We start from the raw sequence: 16,543 nt of genomic DNA, 5'->3' as shown, positions 1-16,543 counted from the left end.
AATGGATCCATTAAGACAAAGCAAACTAGGTGAGGCTCTGGTCAAAAAGATTGCTTGTGTCTTTCAATCATTTTCTATAGTGGAGGATAAGGGCTTTAAGGAATATTCAAATCTTCTGGACAGTCTACCTAGCAGAAAAACACTATCATAAAGTGTAATGGGCTGTATGACAAGTTATAAGCTGATGTAATGGACAAAATCAAGAGTGTGTGTCTCACAGCAGACCGCCGGACTTCTGTGACCACCACAAGTTACCCGGCTGTGACTTGCCATTTCATAGAGGACTTTCAGATGATCTCCTAACACACTGCTGCTCACCTGGCTAGGGAGCTGACCTGGGTTACAAATGAAACACAGAATTGTTGCTTGTGCCAGCATCATTGTTTGAGCCCTGAGAGTCCAGCTCCGCTTGTTTCGCACATATGCTGAACCTCATTGTCAGAGCGGCACTGAAAGTGTCAAGACAATGTCAAGACAACAGTTGAGGCCACACAAAAACATATGAGTCGAGAGCTGTTGTGCTTAAAACAGGATGTGGCCACAAGGTGCAATTCAACATTTTCAACATGTTCTCCAACCAATACGCCTCATTTGTCACTACCCTGAAATACGACCCATAGGAACGTTTACTAAAGTTGCGCCCCTATCGACAACAGGACACTTTCATTTTAATGCATTGTTCCCTTTTATCTGCGTCATGTTTCGGGTTTCGCATAGCTCAATTGGCAGAGCATTGCAATATATAACAATATGCAATCATATGATCATGGGTTTGATCCCAGGGAATGCATGTGCTCATAAAGAGTATATGCACTATAAATCACTAAGGGTAGGTTTAGGGGTGAGGTGTATGTAGTCATTAATAAAAATGATTTTGCTAAATGGAAATAGGTCAAATGGTGTAAAAAGTCCACACATTGCATTTAAATGAACATGCATTTTGATTAGTAATGACAGTCATACGTCATATCATGACGACAGACGTAACACAACACTGTCATTCTTTTTACGCCCTCTAGAGGGCACATGACTTTAAAACATAAATATACACAGTTAAATCAACTCTGCTCAGAGTACATATATGGTCCCTCTCTAATGATAATTAAGCAATTAATTAAGTGATGATTGTGCATTAGTGATGAACACCTGCTGTTAACAAGCAGAATCACTGAAGAAATAAGAAAAAACACAAGAACTACAAGTGACTTAAGGCACAGCCTTATTAATTGCTTAATTATCTTATTAACTTTAACTCTGCTTCAGTGTTACTTTAGCACTATTTAGAGAGGGACCATATGTACTCTGAGCAGAGTCTGGGGATTTTACTGTGTAGGTCATAATAAGGTGCTTGAAAAAAAACAAACTATAGGGTCGTTTTTTTTTTTTTTTTTTTGAAGGACAATCTGAACATTTTACATGTTGAGAAGATTTATTGAAATCAAAGATCTGATCACCTCCACCCTGACTCTCACTAATGCATCTCTGCCAGAGGAATGGAAAATTGTGGATATTATTGATCCATTTGAGAAAGCCATAACTCTATATCTCTTAATGATGCATGTTTTCCTTATTTTTTAACAGAGAAGTATATGTAATATTGATTTTGACTTTGTGAAAATTAATTGTATGTAAATATTTTTTGTAGGTTGGTGACTGCCTTCAAAGTCATTCTGATGACAAGAGGATTGCCGTCCAGTATCAAAGGAATCTCTCAAGCTTTGCATCTGTTATAAACTAGTGAACACCCTGATGTCAGAAATGACTCTAGCTCATTGAGAAACCTGCTGGTGCAACTTGCTTGGATTCAAGGTTCAAAAAGCAAGCCTTTGTCAGATCAAGAGACAGTAAAGAGGGTTACAGCAGCGATTAACCCAACTCGGTCTGAAGAGCAGAATATCTGACAGTGCCGTGGCCATGGTTTACGAAGACTTTGAGGGTTGAGGCTTGAGGCCGTCTGCAACCACTTCAACTATGTCAGATGCTATGATGGAGATGCAGGGCTACCTGGCATGGTAGATGTTCACCTGTGTTCAAAAACCTTTCTGAGGTCATGAAGGCTAGACTTTGCATCATGGCCCCATCTGAAAGAGTTTTTTCTAAGACTGGGCAGATTATCTCAGACAGAAGAAACAGGCTCAGCCCATCCAAGGTCCTGGAGCTTGTTTTTTTAATGCAACCATGCCATAAAAATATAGCCACAGTGTGTTAAGTGGACACATATCTGGATTTCATGGATATTTGGATTTCCTCCAAAGAGAACTGAAGTAATATATTGTTTTATTTACCTTTTTTCACTCTATAGCAGCAGTCCCTTGAGGAAGCATCATAAACGCAGGAGTTTTGTTGCAATAGCTCCACGAACCTTTACCTGAGTGTGTTTTTAACAGAATGGTTCATGAGTTTCAGCACTATCTCAACACACACACAGCCTCACATCACTGCAGGCAGACTGTGATGAGTGTCTCAATCCGTTTGGATGAAAGAGTTTGTTAAATGACTGATCGTTACTGTGTGTATTGATGACCCAGAATACAGTATGTGTGTTTACTGAGTGATGAGCATCCATCACATATCTGACCTCAACAGAAGCAGCCGGATACAGTTTATCCACCAGCAAAACACTTCACTGGAGGATGACATTAAGTGCAGTGGCGGCCCAGAAATGGTGTGTTTGAAATATAACAGAAAATGGGATGTCTCCCAATGAGATTTAGCTGCTGTGTGTCTCCGGGCAGGTGGATTCATCTCTTCAGACAGTATCTAAAGCCGTAAGTCTCACAATGAAGGAGCGCTGGGCTGCTAGAAACACGTCAGAGGAAGAGTCATTATGTCTAAAATGCTAACCTGCCACATCTCTGCAATATATATGTAAATACCCAAAAGAAATAGAAGTACACTTTTAAAAGATTACTTATTACGGAAATAATGTACTTTAAAAGAATATACTTAAGTGTGAACTGAATGTAATGTTTTCGGACGCTTAACTACATGTTATTTGCAATTAAATAAGAATCTATTATAGTTTAAATTTATATTAAATGCTACTAGTTGGACATGAGTTACTTTTTTGACCCACTTAAGCACACCTTTACATGTAATTTTATAACTAGTGGTGCTTGTACTGACAAGCATTTATGGCAAACTAAAATATACTTTAATGCATTTCTAAATAAACTTGTTTGTCATGTATTGAAATATTGCAATAACACATTTCCAATGATGATGCTGCAATTTAAAATGTATTAACTTTAAATGTAATATTGGATAACACACTAAAAAAAATCAAAAGTTAAAATTACTCGAGTACTTTACATGTGCTTTAGTATGTTAGTCAACACATCAGAATAAGTGTAATTTGTGTGTGTGTGTGTGTGTGTTAAGAAACAATCATTAAAGAGTACTTTCTTTAACCTCTACAGCACAGCATTGCCCTCAGGCAACAGAAAGTTTTCTTAAGCCCTAGTACATTTTTTCTTTCAATGATTACAACCGATTAGAAAGGTTGAGAAAGTATCAAAGAACAGTCCAGTAAGGTGTTGGAGTCACTATCAAGCACCATTTTAAGGTGGGACATCCTCCTGTTCTGACACATATGGTCACATGAGCACATGGTGTGAAGGCAAGATTATTTGCTTTAGTAATCTTGTTTGAAATGACATGAACTGTACATAAAAAAAATTGTGTGTGTGTATGAAGGTGTAGAGAAGCCTTTTGTCAGGTTTTATAAAGTTTTTTCTTATATTTTGCATGTTTAGAAATTCAGTTTTTCTTTTCGTTGCCTCAGGGCAATGTGCAATAAGGGGTACTTTTCGAGGATGTTTTGGACAGTACCTCACATTGACAATAATGTGTTATAAGAAGAGAAGATGCAGGGTTCCTGGGTGTGCAGGAACACCCAAAGTGATGTGCAAAAATTGTGACATAAACCTCTATTTCACAGCAGAGAAGAACTGCTTTCTGAAGTTTCGTATGGAATGAAATCTTATTACATGAAGTACATTATATGACATGACAAACTACATGATACAAACCTATGCATGTATCAAATTCAATATATCAGTGTTTACTCAATGATTTCTTGACATTTAAAAAAAAAAAAAATGTGGTTTTGCACTGCTCTCTGAGCATTTTTTATGAGCATTTTCTCTATGATTCTGTACCATTGTTGCAAAACGTTGGGATTTAAACAGGTTTTAAAAAAATGTATCAATAAAATGTTCCCAAATGAACCAAAAAATGATGTGGAAAAAATTTTTTTTTTCATGTGCCATCAACAGTAGAGGGTTAAGTGCACTTAAGTGGCCTTTTAATTTATTAATATTATATTAACTGCAAGTACAGGTTTTTAAAAAATATACTTTTAATAGTGTGCACATTTAATATAATTAGGCACACTTCATTTTCAGAAGGGTAAACTCAACAAGACACAATTGCAATAGAGCAAAAAGTGAGGATAAAAACATTCATTTGTTACATTGAGAAACTGATTTTAAATGATAGAGAATAAACCTTTCATCACAGCCCTACCATCAGCACTGAAAAAGAGTCGGATTCAAGCATTTACATGCTTCATTTCTGTTGATCAGATTATTTCAGGTCTACACAACCCCTTTCAATCTCTTTAAAACTGAATTTAAGACAGATTTATGATTTATGACAGATTTTTTGGGTGCATGTAAACATAGTTACTATAAATACTTACTCTCATACTATCAAAGTAATAAAAATAGTCATTATTATGAACAGTTATCAAAACAGAGAACTAAACCAAGTTCTGAGCTCCACTTTAGGCTGATTCAGCCTGTCCTTGAGCTCATCCTTTCTCTCTCACACACACATACACACACACCTTGGTCTTGCAAAGAGCATAAAGTCAATGGCCACCTGGGGGGCCTGAAAAGTGATCTGCAAAAACAGCCTCCCACAATCCCACAAGTGCTGCTAGAAACATTTGTCAAGTTGTCGGCTCCTTGCCGTAATGTTCTGCCACGACCTCAATCGCTCAGGTGACCTGATAAAAACCTGCCGCATTAAAGTCCAAGACATCAGAACTTTACAGCATGTTAACAAGAATACCATACCATGGTAAAGCTTGATTACCATATTAATGTACCATCAGGCTCCAAATCATAGCTATGTATCCATCCACCTATTTTTATGTAAATTTCGCATTTAAAAAAAAAAAAAAAAAATGCTGGATGGAAATGCCAAGATGTTCATAAATTCTAAAAATTCCTAAAAATACTAAAGTATTCAAAATATTCTTATCAGATTTTTTTTTTTATCTTATAAGAACACATGCGCACAAACTACAGTGGAAATGAGTTTACCAAATAAATCTCTCAAAGTGCATCAAAAAAGTCATGTGACTTTGGGTTATATTGATACATTTAATTTAGTTAACTCATGCATTTTAGCCAGGTGAGGTAATTTTATGGAGTTGCTCATCGATCATGTGTGCATGAATAGCCTCAGACAGAATACAGAAAACGGTGAATGGTGTTTTTGCTGATGCCAAATGTCTCCCCCACAACTCTGTATTCGGCGCATGTGGCCAGCTTATACATTAATTTTGGAAACGGGGCGCAGTGGGACGGCATAACTGAACTAACCAGTGGACCTAATTCATTGCATCAGCATCTCAAATGTTGGTTTGGTGGTTTTGAAATGCCTGAGCCAAGGTCTTTCATCAGAATGATTTGGTTTAATTCCCTCCAGAAGCATCTCACACGATTGAGTTCCTGAACACCAATATCAGAACATGACAGCGTTTATTGCATTTCATCTGCCGCTATGAGATGCAACTCATTTATGATGGAGAAAAAAGAGCCCAATTGCAGGAACTTCCGTTTTTATTTTGTTCTCTTGAATACATGGGATGGAAACTATACCTTTTTTGTGGACCGAAGTTCAGTGTTCAGGGAAGAAGAAGGACCGGCAAATGTTCAATGTAACTTTAATAACAAAATAAACATATACAACTAAACAAAAATAAACAGTTCCAGGCTTACATTCACACCAAGAACGATAACTATGATGATAACTATAACGATAACTATATTTGCGTTCACAACGAACGATAACGGTCTGTTTATTCTAAGCTTGCGCGTTGCGGTTTCAAAGTGTGTACATGTTTTTGCTGTGTTTGCATTTACACAGCTTTAACCAGCAGATGTCCTCAGCATGCCTTTGTTCATCTTCGGAACACAAATTAAGATATTTTTGATAAAATCCGAGGCCTCCATTAACAGCAAGATAATTAACACTTTTAGATGCCCATAAAGCTACTGAAGTCATATTTTAAATAACCATGTGACTGCAGTGGTTCAACCTTAATGTTATGAATCGACGAGAATACTTTTTGTGCACCAAAAAAAAAAAACAAATAATGAATTTATTCAACAATATCTAGTGATTTCAAAACAAAGCTTCGAAGCTTTATGAACCTTTTGTTTTGAATCAGTGGTTCGGAGCATGTATCAAACTGCCAAAGTCACGTGATTTCAGTAAACAAGGCTTCGTTACGTCATAAGTGTTTCGAAACGTTTTGAAATTTCAATGGTTCACGTGACTTTGGCAGTTTGATACACGCTCCGAACCACTGATTCGAAACAAAAGATTCATAAAGCTTCGAAGTTTACTCCACTCCAGCGGCTCTCAGCCCCGCCCTGCTTTATGCCGCAATTTGCAAATTGAATCCAATTTTGCACACAAGTTAAATGGAAACATTGCAACTGTTTCCCATCTCTTTTCCTGGAGGCACAGCACATTTTACTTCCTTATCAAACACCTGATTCAACTTTTCAGCTCATTAGTAAAGACTGCAAGACCTGAAATTGGATGCATCAGATAAGGGAGACATCCAAAGCATGTACTTTTGGTGTGCCTCCAGGAACAGAGCTGGAAAACACTGCTCCAAGATACAGCATGGTGCTTTGGGTATTTTTTGTTAGTGGGTGGTGTAGAACGTCACAGATGCTGAACATTATGATCAGATACATATATGACACAATGACAAATCACTGAAAATGATAATGAAATCATGTATATCTTCAGTGTGCAAATCTAAAATAAGTTACTAAATCTAAGGTAATTCCACAAAAAAATCCTAAAATGGTCAATATTATTGGCTCCTTCCTGAGGTAGTCAAAAATGATTAGATTTGGATCAAATGATTTTCATTTACTTTGGAACTGAACGTTATACTGTGGCGAGCTGAAAATGCCTGCAGTATAAAAGTCAGGCAGTTTGAATAGAGAAAATGACTCATTCTCCTGTTTTGTCACTGTATGTACTGCAATGAGAGCATGGACAGAAGAAAAAATCAAACCAGAGAAATAACTGAGAAGGTCAGACAGAAGATTATAATCAAGCATGGGTGATCTCAAGGCTACAAGTGCATCTCCAGAGACTTTAATCCACTGTACGTAAAGTTATCAAGAGTTTTTAGATCCACGGCACTTACCCAACCTCACTGGACGTGTTCAAAGGAGAAAACTTAATGGATGATTGTTTGAATGGTGGAGAAACCATATCAGCCAATTGAAAAAAATTCAAGCTTAACTTATACAATCCGTCGCCAGTTCAATAAAAGTGAGTTAAATGATGAGGACCCGTAAGAAAGCCTGACTGCAATTTGCCAAAACACCTGAACAAGCCAAAATGCTGTGAGAACAGATGAGACCAAATTATAGCTCTCTGGTAAACCACACCATCTCTGTTTACAGAAACCAAAATGAAGCTTTCAGAGAAATCAACATGCAGTCAAACATGGAGCATCTTCAGTGATGTGCTTTGCTTTTTCTTGATGCTTTTAGGACGTGATTGATTGCAGTTATTTTGGCCGAAGGCTGTGCTACCAAAATATTACATCTAGGATGTCAATCATTTTGTCAGTCTCTTCTGCTCACCAAGGCTGCATTTATAGATGAAAACACAGTAAAAACAGTAATATTGTGATTTAAAATGAATATATAGTAAAATTCAATGTATTCCTGTGATCAAAGCTGAATTTTCAGCATCATTACTCCAGTCTTCAGTGTCACATGATCCTTCAGAAATCATTCTAATATGATGATTTGATGCTCAAGAAACATTTATGATTATTATCAATGTTGAAAACAGTTGTGCTGCTTTATATTTTTGTGGAAACCATGATTGCACATTTCTTCCATTATCTTTGCAATGTGTTAAAACATTTTGAACAGGTCATCCATTGATGCACAGCTCAGAGGTTGTGGCTCCATGTAGGGTGTAAAGATGAGAGAGATATTGTGATGTCTGTGTTTCTTTCTCTGTGTTTGTACGAGTATTGCAAAAGGCCAAAAGTATGACTGTATTGATTTTCTTGATTGAGATGACTCTCTGCAATCAGCCAAAACTACAGCAGGTCAAGAAAACAGCGTGTGGGTGGACAAACTTCACACATTTCACTGATACACAAAACTGAATCTCTGGACTACAGCTAAAACTAGATTTGCATTACCTCAAGGAAATGGATTGGGTTAAAGTTTGCAGTGGGTTCAGGTTTTCAGAGCAGCTTCACACTCTGAGAATCAGCGGTTTAACACTGTTTCCTGAACAGACACAAGATAAAGTGACAAGCAACAGGACATTTTGTCGATTGCATCATTATTATTTCTGTCATGTAGCCCTGCACAGAATGAAATCTCACTGGTCCAACATCGCTGAAGTTTAAGAATAAACCTTGAGCAGAATGTCTGAGGAACAGTTTGTCTCTTTGTAAACATCTCTCCTTCTGTAAACATTTGAAATATGATAAAGACATGGTAAAGTGACATGGAACTGTGATAACCAGGAAGTATTTAATAGCAGCACAGTTATTTTTCAGAAAATTAATCGATATGAGAGGTCAAACAGAAGCACATGGTGATAACAACTGTAAGGTTTGATTCCCAGGGAAGGCAAGAACTTATATAATGTAAATATGATGGTTGTTTACAGGTATAGTAACAGTTCTATTAAAAATCACTTTTTCTTTTTAACATTGCAAAATTTGAATGCAATGCTACTTTGGATAAAAGTGTCAGCCAAATGTGTAAAAGAAAAGAGGATTGTCAAAGTTTTTCTGTGTGCTTTTGAAAGAACATGAAATAAGCACAATTTCCGGATATTTCTAATGAAAACATCCTGTAGAAACATAGTTAAATGGATAGTTCACTCAAAAATTAAAATCATCCCATGATTTACTCACCTTTGAGCCATCCTAGGTGTATATGACTATCTTCTTTCAGTCAAACACAATCAGAGTTATATTAAAAAATATTCTGCCTCTCTCATGCTTTATAATGGGAGTGAATAGTAACTGAGATATTGAAGCCCAAAAAAAGAGTATCTATCCATCATAAAAGTAATGCATATGGCTCCAGGGGGTTAATAAAGGCCTTCTCATGCATTTTTGTGAGGAAAAATATCCATATTTATAACTTTATAAATTAGAATCATTGGCTTCCGTACGCAATACGATCCCAGCGGAAGATGCTTGAAGAACGCGGAAGTGCAGAAGATAGAACAAAACAAAACACCAGTCATGAATTAGAAGTCAAAATGAGAATATTTAAAGAGAAATGTTGGAGGAGCTTGAGTTTGTTGCCCAGACCCATTTGTTTGAACCACGAGAGGCGTTGACTCTCACCTAAGCTTATGCTACTCCTACATCCTACATCATACACCGGACTCCCTCAGCGGACAGATGTTACCAGAAGCTATAGTTATTATAGTCTATATGATTATAAATATGGATATTTTTCTGACAAAAATGCATCGCTTCGCTTTAGAAGGCCTTTATTAAACCCCTGGAGCCATATGGATTACTTTTATGATGGATGGATGCACTTTTTTGGGCTTCAAAATATCACTATTATTACTATTTACTTCCATTATAAAGCTTGGAAGAGCCAGAATATTTTTAATCTAACTGGATGGCTTGAGGGTGAGTAAATTATGGGATTATTTTCATTTATGGATCAACTAACCCTTTTTAGCATGCTATATTTTATACTCATAAAATAAATATACTTTAAAGGTGCCATAGAATTTAAAATTGAATTTACCTTGGCATAGTCAAATAACAAGAGTTCAGTACATGGAAATGACATACAGTGAGTCTCAAACTGCATTGTTTCCTCCTTCTTATATAAATCTCATTTGTTTAAAAGACCTCTGAAAAACAGGCGAATCTCAACATAACACCGACTGTTACGTAACAGTCGGGATCATTAATATGTACGCCCCCAATATTTGCATATGCCAGCCCATGTTCAAGGCATTAGACAAGGGCAGCCAGTATTAACGTCTGGATCTGTGCACAGCTGAATCATCAGACTAGGTAAGCAAGCAAGAACAACAGCAAAAAATGGCAGATGGAGCGATAATAACTGACATGATCCAAGATATCATGATATTTTTAGTGATATTTGCAAATTGTCTTTCTAAATGTTTCGTTAGCATGTTGCTAATGTACTGTTAAATGTGGTTAAAGTTACCATCGTTTCTTACTGTATTCACGGAGACAAGACTGTCGTTATTTTCATTATTAAACACTTGCAGTCTGTATAATTCATAAACACAACTTCATTCTTTATAAATCTCTCCAACAGTGTGTAATGTTAGCTTTAGCCACGGAGCACTATCAAATTCATTCAGAATCAAATGTAAACATCCAAATAAATACTATACTCACATGATCCGACGCATGCATGCAGTATGCATGATGAACACTTTGTAAAGATCCATTTGAGGGTTATATTAGCTGTGTGAACTTTATTTATGCACTGTTTTATAGTCGAGAGCTTGGGGGCAGGGAGCGCGAGGATTTAAAGGGGCCGCAGCCTGAATCGGTGCATATTTAATGATGCCCCAAAATAAGCAGTTAAAACAATTAATTAAAAAAAATCTATGGGGTATTTTGAGCTGAAACTTCACAGACACATTCAGGGGACACCTTAGACTTATATTACATCTTGTAAAAATATGTTCTAGGGCACCTTTAAATACAATTTGGTACATTTCTTTTCCACTAGTGATAGGAGACTATAATTCGTAAAGTAAGTTTTAAACCTACCTTTACCTTTTCTGTAATTTAAGCACATTTTCAGTATCAGATTGAAAATGGTGAAAGAAATTGTCAATGTACCCGTATCACATTTTTCAATTCACAGAGGTTTCATGTCTTATTTCACAAGTTCACCTGTCCATCCAGTCGTAATAACTAATGCTAAATGGTAGTGGTAAACAAATCTGTCCTTGAATGAGGGGTTCAGTCTTGAGGCTCTGCTCGAGCTAAAACCCATTTAACACTACTGAATACAAAGAGGAACCGTTGAATGGAGGAGGAGATGGGGAGGCGGATGTGCTCCGGAAGAATTGTTGCTGGGACAGCTGCTTATATACACTCATGATTATGATTGACAGGACTGAATGCTTAGGCTCCTCCCAAACCTCCATTTGAAACTTCATTTACCATGTTCCTAATACACTCCAGAGCGACAGAAGGGTAAATTAAATGATATGTGTTGACACTGCAATATGGGAAACCACAGAGTAACCACACTATTTGTGATGCATCTGCATGGTGGTGAATACAAGCAACCCAGGTTCAAATCCAGATGTTCATCATGCTTACTAGATCAACAATGAATAATGTCTCATTGTTCTCATGAAAAGTGAATCAATGGTATACTATGGGCTCTATGAAATGTGTTGACCACTGCATGTGAACTATAAACATGACCAATCCAGGCTGACTGGAAATGAATGCTTAGTGAGTGGCACTAAAAGCATGTTCTGTTTCATCCAAAACAAATCTGGCAACATTTTATTTCATAGGTTATTGTTATGTTATCGCAGCAGTTCTTAAGGAAACATCCAGTGAGTGGCAAATATAACGCAACACCTACACTAACCCCTAAACAGACCCGATATTGTTAAAAAAAGCAAACTTGAGATAATAACACATTTGATGAAGCAACCATGTCATTTCAGCTTGTTTCTACAAGCCTTTGAGCTCTTTTATCGTGACTCATGTTTTGCACGACTCGCACCCGAGTGCTTTACATCACAAGAGCACTGCTGTACCAGCTGAGCTGCCAAGCAAGTTTACTACAGCAGAAAAGACAAACCTATAGAGCTGGTTATGTGATGCAAACGTCAAAATGTAAGGAACAAAGAGCCACGTGAAAATAAGTCTTCATTAATCGATAATCTGGAACAAAAGTTGTTGCTTATTTACTGTCTCTAGTGTTCATCTCAGCTGAAAACTGCAGTGATTTGTATGTATTGGTACGTCTTTTGAGTTTTGCAAAACTGTAGGTAGAGACACGTTTTTCCAAAGAGCCTGGGTCGTAACATGACATAAATAATAATGCATTTTCAGTGCTCTTGAGGTACAATTAAAGAGCATCTGTAGCATAGATGAAATGTACAGTAGTTTAACGGCACTTAAAAATAAAATTAAATCAAACAAAATCGCAACCTCAGAAAATTATTCCTGTAGCATTAGTGAATTTTAAATGTTCTGAATTTGGAATTGTAAAGCAGCCCAGGTGAAAAATGTACACTTCCATAAAGTACTTAAAGTGCTCTATTTTGGCGCACTAATGTTGTACTTAATGTACTAAAAATAATTCTCAAGATAATCTTAAGAACATCTAAGTGTACTCAACTGTGCTATTTTGAGACACCATGAAATATGCACTAAAATGCACTTTTAATATACTATCTCTGTATTTAAAAAATGTTTTAGTTACCACTTGTACTACACTTGAAGCCATAAGTGTACTAGTAAAGGTAACTAGTAAATAAATTTTTAATACAGTATGTTAAAAGCATATTTTAGTTCATATTCATGGTGTCTCAAAATAGCACTTAGATGTTCTTACGATTATCGTAAAAGAAGTACTAAAGAAGAATTTTGTTGTACAAAATTAGTGCACAAAAATAGAGCTCTTTAATGTTACTATAAGCACACAAAGATGATGAAGTTAGCACCCTTCAGATGACAGTTATATCATTGCAATATGCAAGAAATTAATTTCAATAATACCTAAAAAAATATATAAGTCTGAGTTCATGTCATTACAAGATATTTCGGTATGCCTTCAACATACTATTCCTATATAACTAGTGCATCTCTGACCCACTGTCACAGGTGTTGTTTCAATAAAATGTCTTTTATGTCACTATTAGTAAAATGATAGAATGACCTCAGTGTATCTTCTGTATGTCCAACACTCTCAGTGTAACTGAGCTGCAATTACAAAATCACAAAAATACCTTTGAAGTTCACATTAAGTCAAAAATTAAATAAAAGGGTTGATATTTAACATGAAGTCAAGTATACTCAGAATAGCTGCTTTTTAGTACAACCCAACATACTTGGCAGATCTTTAGTTGGATCTCAGAGCTCAGTACAAAATATTGATTTATTTATTTGTAAATGTAGTAGACTTTTGATATAGCAGTTTACAGTCCACCACAAAAACACTTTAGTACACTAAAGTACCCAAGAATTCAGTGTGCATCACTATATTTTTTCCACTAAGGTAGGGTTAGTGATTTCAACAACCCTGTAATTAAACTACTAGCAACACTGGTAACTACCCATAACACCTAGCATGACATCACATTTTAAATGGTCAAACACCACATTTCCTTAAGCAAATGTACAAATCTATAGCTCTTCTTTTCAAGAGATTTCTGTAATTACTGTAATTCAGCCCAAAGCACTTACTGTGCACACTAAATTCAAATGTTGCATTGTAGATCATCTGTCTGATGGCTGTGCTCTGGTGCTCAGACATGGCCTGAAAGTTCAGTTTTTAAACTGCTCCACCCTTCAATAACAGTCTCTTATACAGCTGCATCACACTGTGACAGATTCATAAATCATAAATCAATCAGAGCTGAAATGTGCCAATCAAACTGTTCAGATCAGACAGAGGAAATAAGACTTGACCTGGAATTCTTTGTTGAGATTCTTCAGAGCAGCACATTTGAGTGCTTCTGCTTTTCAAGAATAACATTTTCTATCCTACTCCCTCTGATCGCCTGACTGTGACTGTGGGGATAAAGGCACAGGAATCCCAGAAGCACACAGTATGAATGAATATCTGTAGGAACATAATGTCATGTCTGATGACACCACAAGAACGCACAACATCTAATACCTTTTTTTTTTCTTTCCAAAAGAAAGAAAAAGGGCAGTACCAGACATCTGCTGCATTATGGTACATCAGAACATTAGTAGTTCCTGCAGTGCATTTTGTAAAATATTGTCTTGCAAGGCTGAATTTATGAATATATTTCAATGATATGTCCTTGACCTTGTTTTCCAAACAATATTAAATGTAAACGATTGAAGCCAATAAACCACAAATGGTGGACTAATTGACGTCTCTTTGAAGAGAATATTGTAGAAAGCTGTAATATTTCTCATTATAACTAAAGGAATCCATTTAAATAATTGATCCACCAATTCATCATTTCAAACTTGTTAAGGTGCAGACACTCATGTTTGTATACAATCTAATTATTAAATACCTGAGGTGAAGATATGTTAGTAGATCCTTTTAAAAGTCAGAACAATTTTAACTTTTGACTTGCGTCATCATATTTTTTGCATATACTGCATTGCGATTGTTCTTCTTTCTTGCATCTATTTAAGCATATTTTGTCACTCTAAATTGTGAAACCAGCATCTCTCGCTCACATCAGGCTCGTGCTCAGTGTCATGACAACTGCAGATCGTTCAACAGAACCAAAGTTAGCTAAACTTTAACACTATTAAACTGCTGCCTAATAACACGAGAAATTAAAGTCTAATCAAACAAGTGCTGAAATCAACTGCTTTTCGGTGTAGTATGAACTCCATTTGAATGACTTGAGTCCATTTAGAAGCTCTTCCGTGTGCCATTACAATAAACGGGCCAAATATTTGACAAAAGTGTTAAAAATCCAATTTTCTGTTTGCAATCACTGTGAAAAGTCCGACTGTAACTCGAGACTGTAACTCGTTTTTCATTAAGTTTTTGCTGACGCTTGTTTCAATGCAATCCACAGCTATATAAGAAACAACAAACGATTTCCGAAGAACTTTGACTCACCTGCATCTCAAGCGTCCGTGTGCTTCTTTAAAGGTGAATCAAATATCCATCATCTATGGAAAAGAGTCGTGGTTTGCTGCTTCTCCTCTGGTATCCGCGTCGGTGTGTAACTGGCCCTGCCGAGCGCTTTCATCAGGTGTGTATCTATGAATCTCCCTCACACACCTGTGCAGACACCCTATGAAAGCTCCATCATCACCTGTCCGAGCTCGTGAAGCCCTGAGCGCTCGCGCTGCTGTGTGTGATGTGAAGCCCGGGAACAGCAGAGGGCTCCTCACATCAGCTGCTGAGGCTGGGAACCATGGAGACGGGATAACACGTCATGATACTGATAACACGCTTTATTATCTGCTGTATGTTGAATTCTGTGTACTGCTTATAGCCTATTGATTACTATATATATATATATATATATATAATATATATATATATATATATAATATAAATATAAAGAAAGTCTAAGACCATTTTGAAAATTAGGATTTTTTTTAATTTTATTTAAACCTGGCAATAAACAAAGTTTTAGGACATTATGATGTGAAATGAATAGTAAATCTTTCATTGTGCATCATTTCAATGTGTATATTCTAGTCAAATGTCAGTAAATAGGCTAAGTGACACTGATCATGGGACTCAATTTATTACAGATGGTCTTCTTCTTCTTTTAGTGAAGATATTCACACTCTCGTTCATTTATCAATTCAACCTTTCAGTTTGTATCACATTAAATATTATGGGGCTGGTTATCACGTTTAGCTACTCCTGTGAATATTTCTGAGGATGGGTTTATTTCTGAAAGTTCATTTCTGTATAGAAACAAAATGTAACAACAACAACAAACTTATGAACATTTACACCAAAAATATTAAAATAATAGTGCAATTTGTCACAAAGGCAACATGCTGTTTATTGACACTGATTTGACAAGAATATCTTTATAAATTAAGATATTAAGCTATAAATAGTAAAATTTATAAAACATTAATAGACATTAGTAAGCATTTATAAATACAGCTATAAATGCTTTGTTCTTGATTTATAAGCATATCTATAATGAGTTTAATAATTGTATTTTCATACTTTATTAATGATCAATTTATCATTTATAAATTATGTATTACATTATTCACAAACCAGTAATTTAGGAGTTGTCAGTGGTTCATAAGATCATTTAGGAAGTGTAAGTAAATGATTAATAAAATATTTAAATGTACATTTATGCATCTTATTATTTAGACATATAGTATTAGTTACTCAGTGTGTTAATAAATGCAAACATATTCCTAGTGTCAAAACTACTGTGTACTAACTTTAAAACATTAGGATCAGCAGTGCAAAGATCACTGAACCTATTTAAAAAGCTACAAAGCATAAATAGTCCTCACTTTAGATGAGCTCACAAAAATAGTTAACTGACTACT

At 36.0% G+C, this 16,543-nt stretch overlaps 1 protein-coding gene across 1 annotated transcript in view; it reads right to left on the bottom strand.

Annotated features, from left to right (window-relative positions):
- LOC125278880 (5-hydroxytryptamine receptor 1E) overlaps positions 1-15,417 on the bottom strand; it is a 36,599-nt gene extending 21,182 nt beyond the window's left edge. The window contains exon 1 of the mRNA XM_048208273.1: positions 15,123-15,417. The gene's annotated coding sequence lies outside the window, so the exon portion shown is untranslated. The remainder of the gene's footprint in view (positions 1-15,122) is intronic.
- Between the last annotated feature and the right edge of the window lie 1,126 nt (positions 15,418-16,543).

Source organism: Megalobrama amblycephala, linkage group LG11 (genome assembly GCF_018812025.1).
Source record: "Megalobrama amblycephala isolate DHTTF-2021 linkage group LG11, ASM1881202v1, whole genome shotgun sequence".
In the NCBI taxonomy this organism is placed as follows: domain Eukaryota; kingdom Metazoa; phylum Chordata; class Actinopteri; order Cypriniformes; family Xenocyprididae; genus Megalobrama; species Megalobrama amblycephala.
This window is presented reverse-complemented; position numbering and strand designations above follow the sequence as displayed.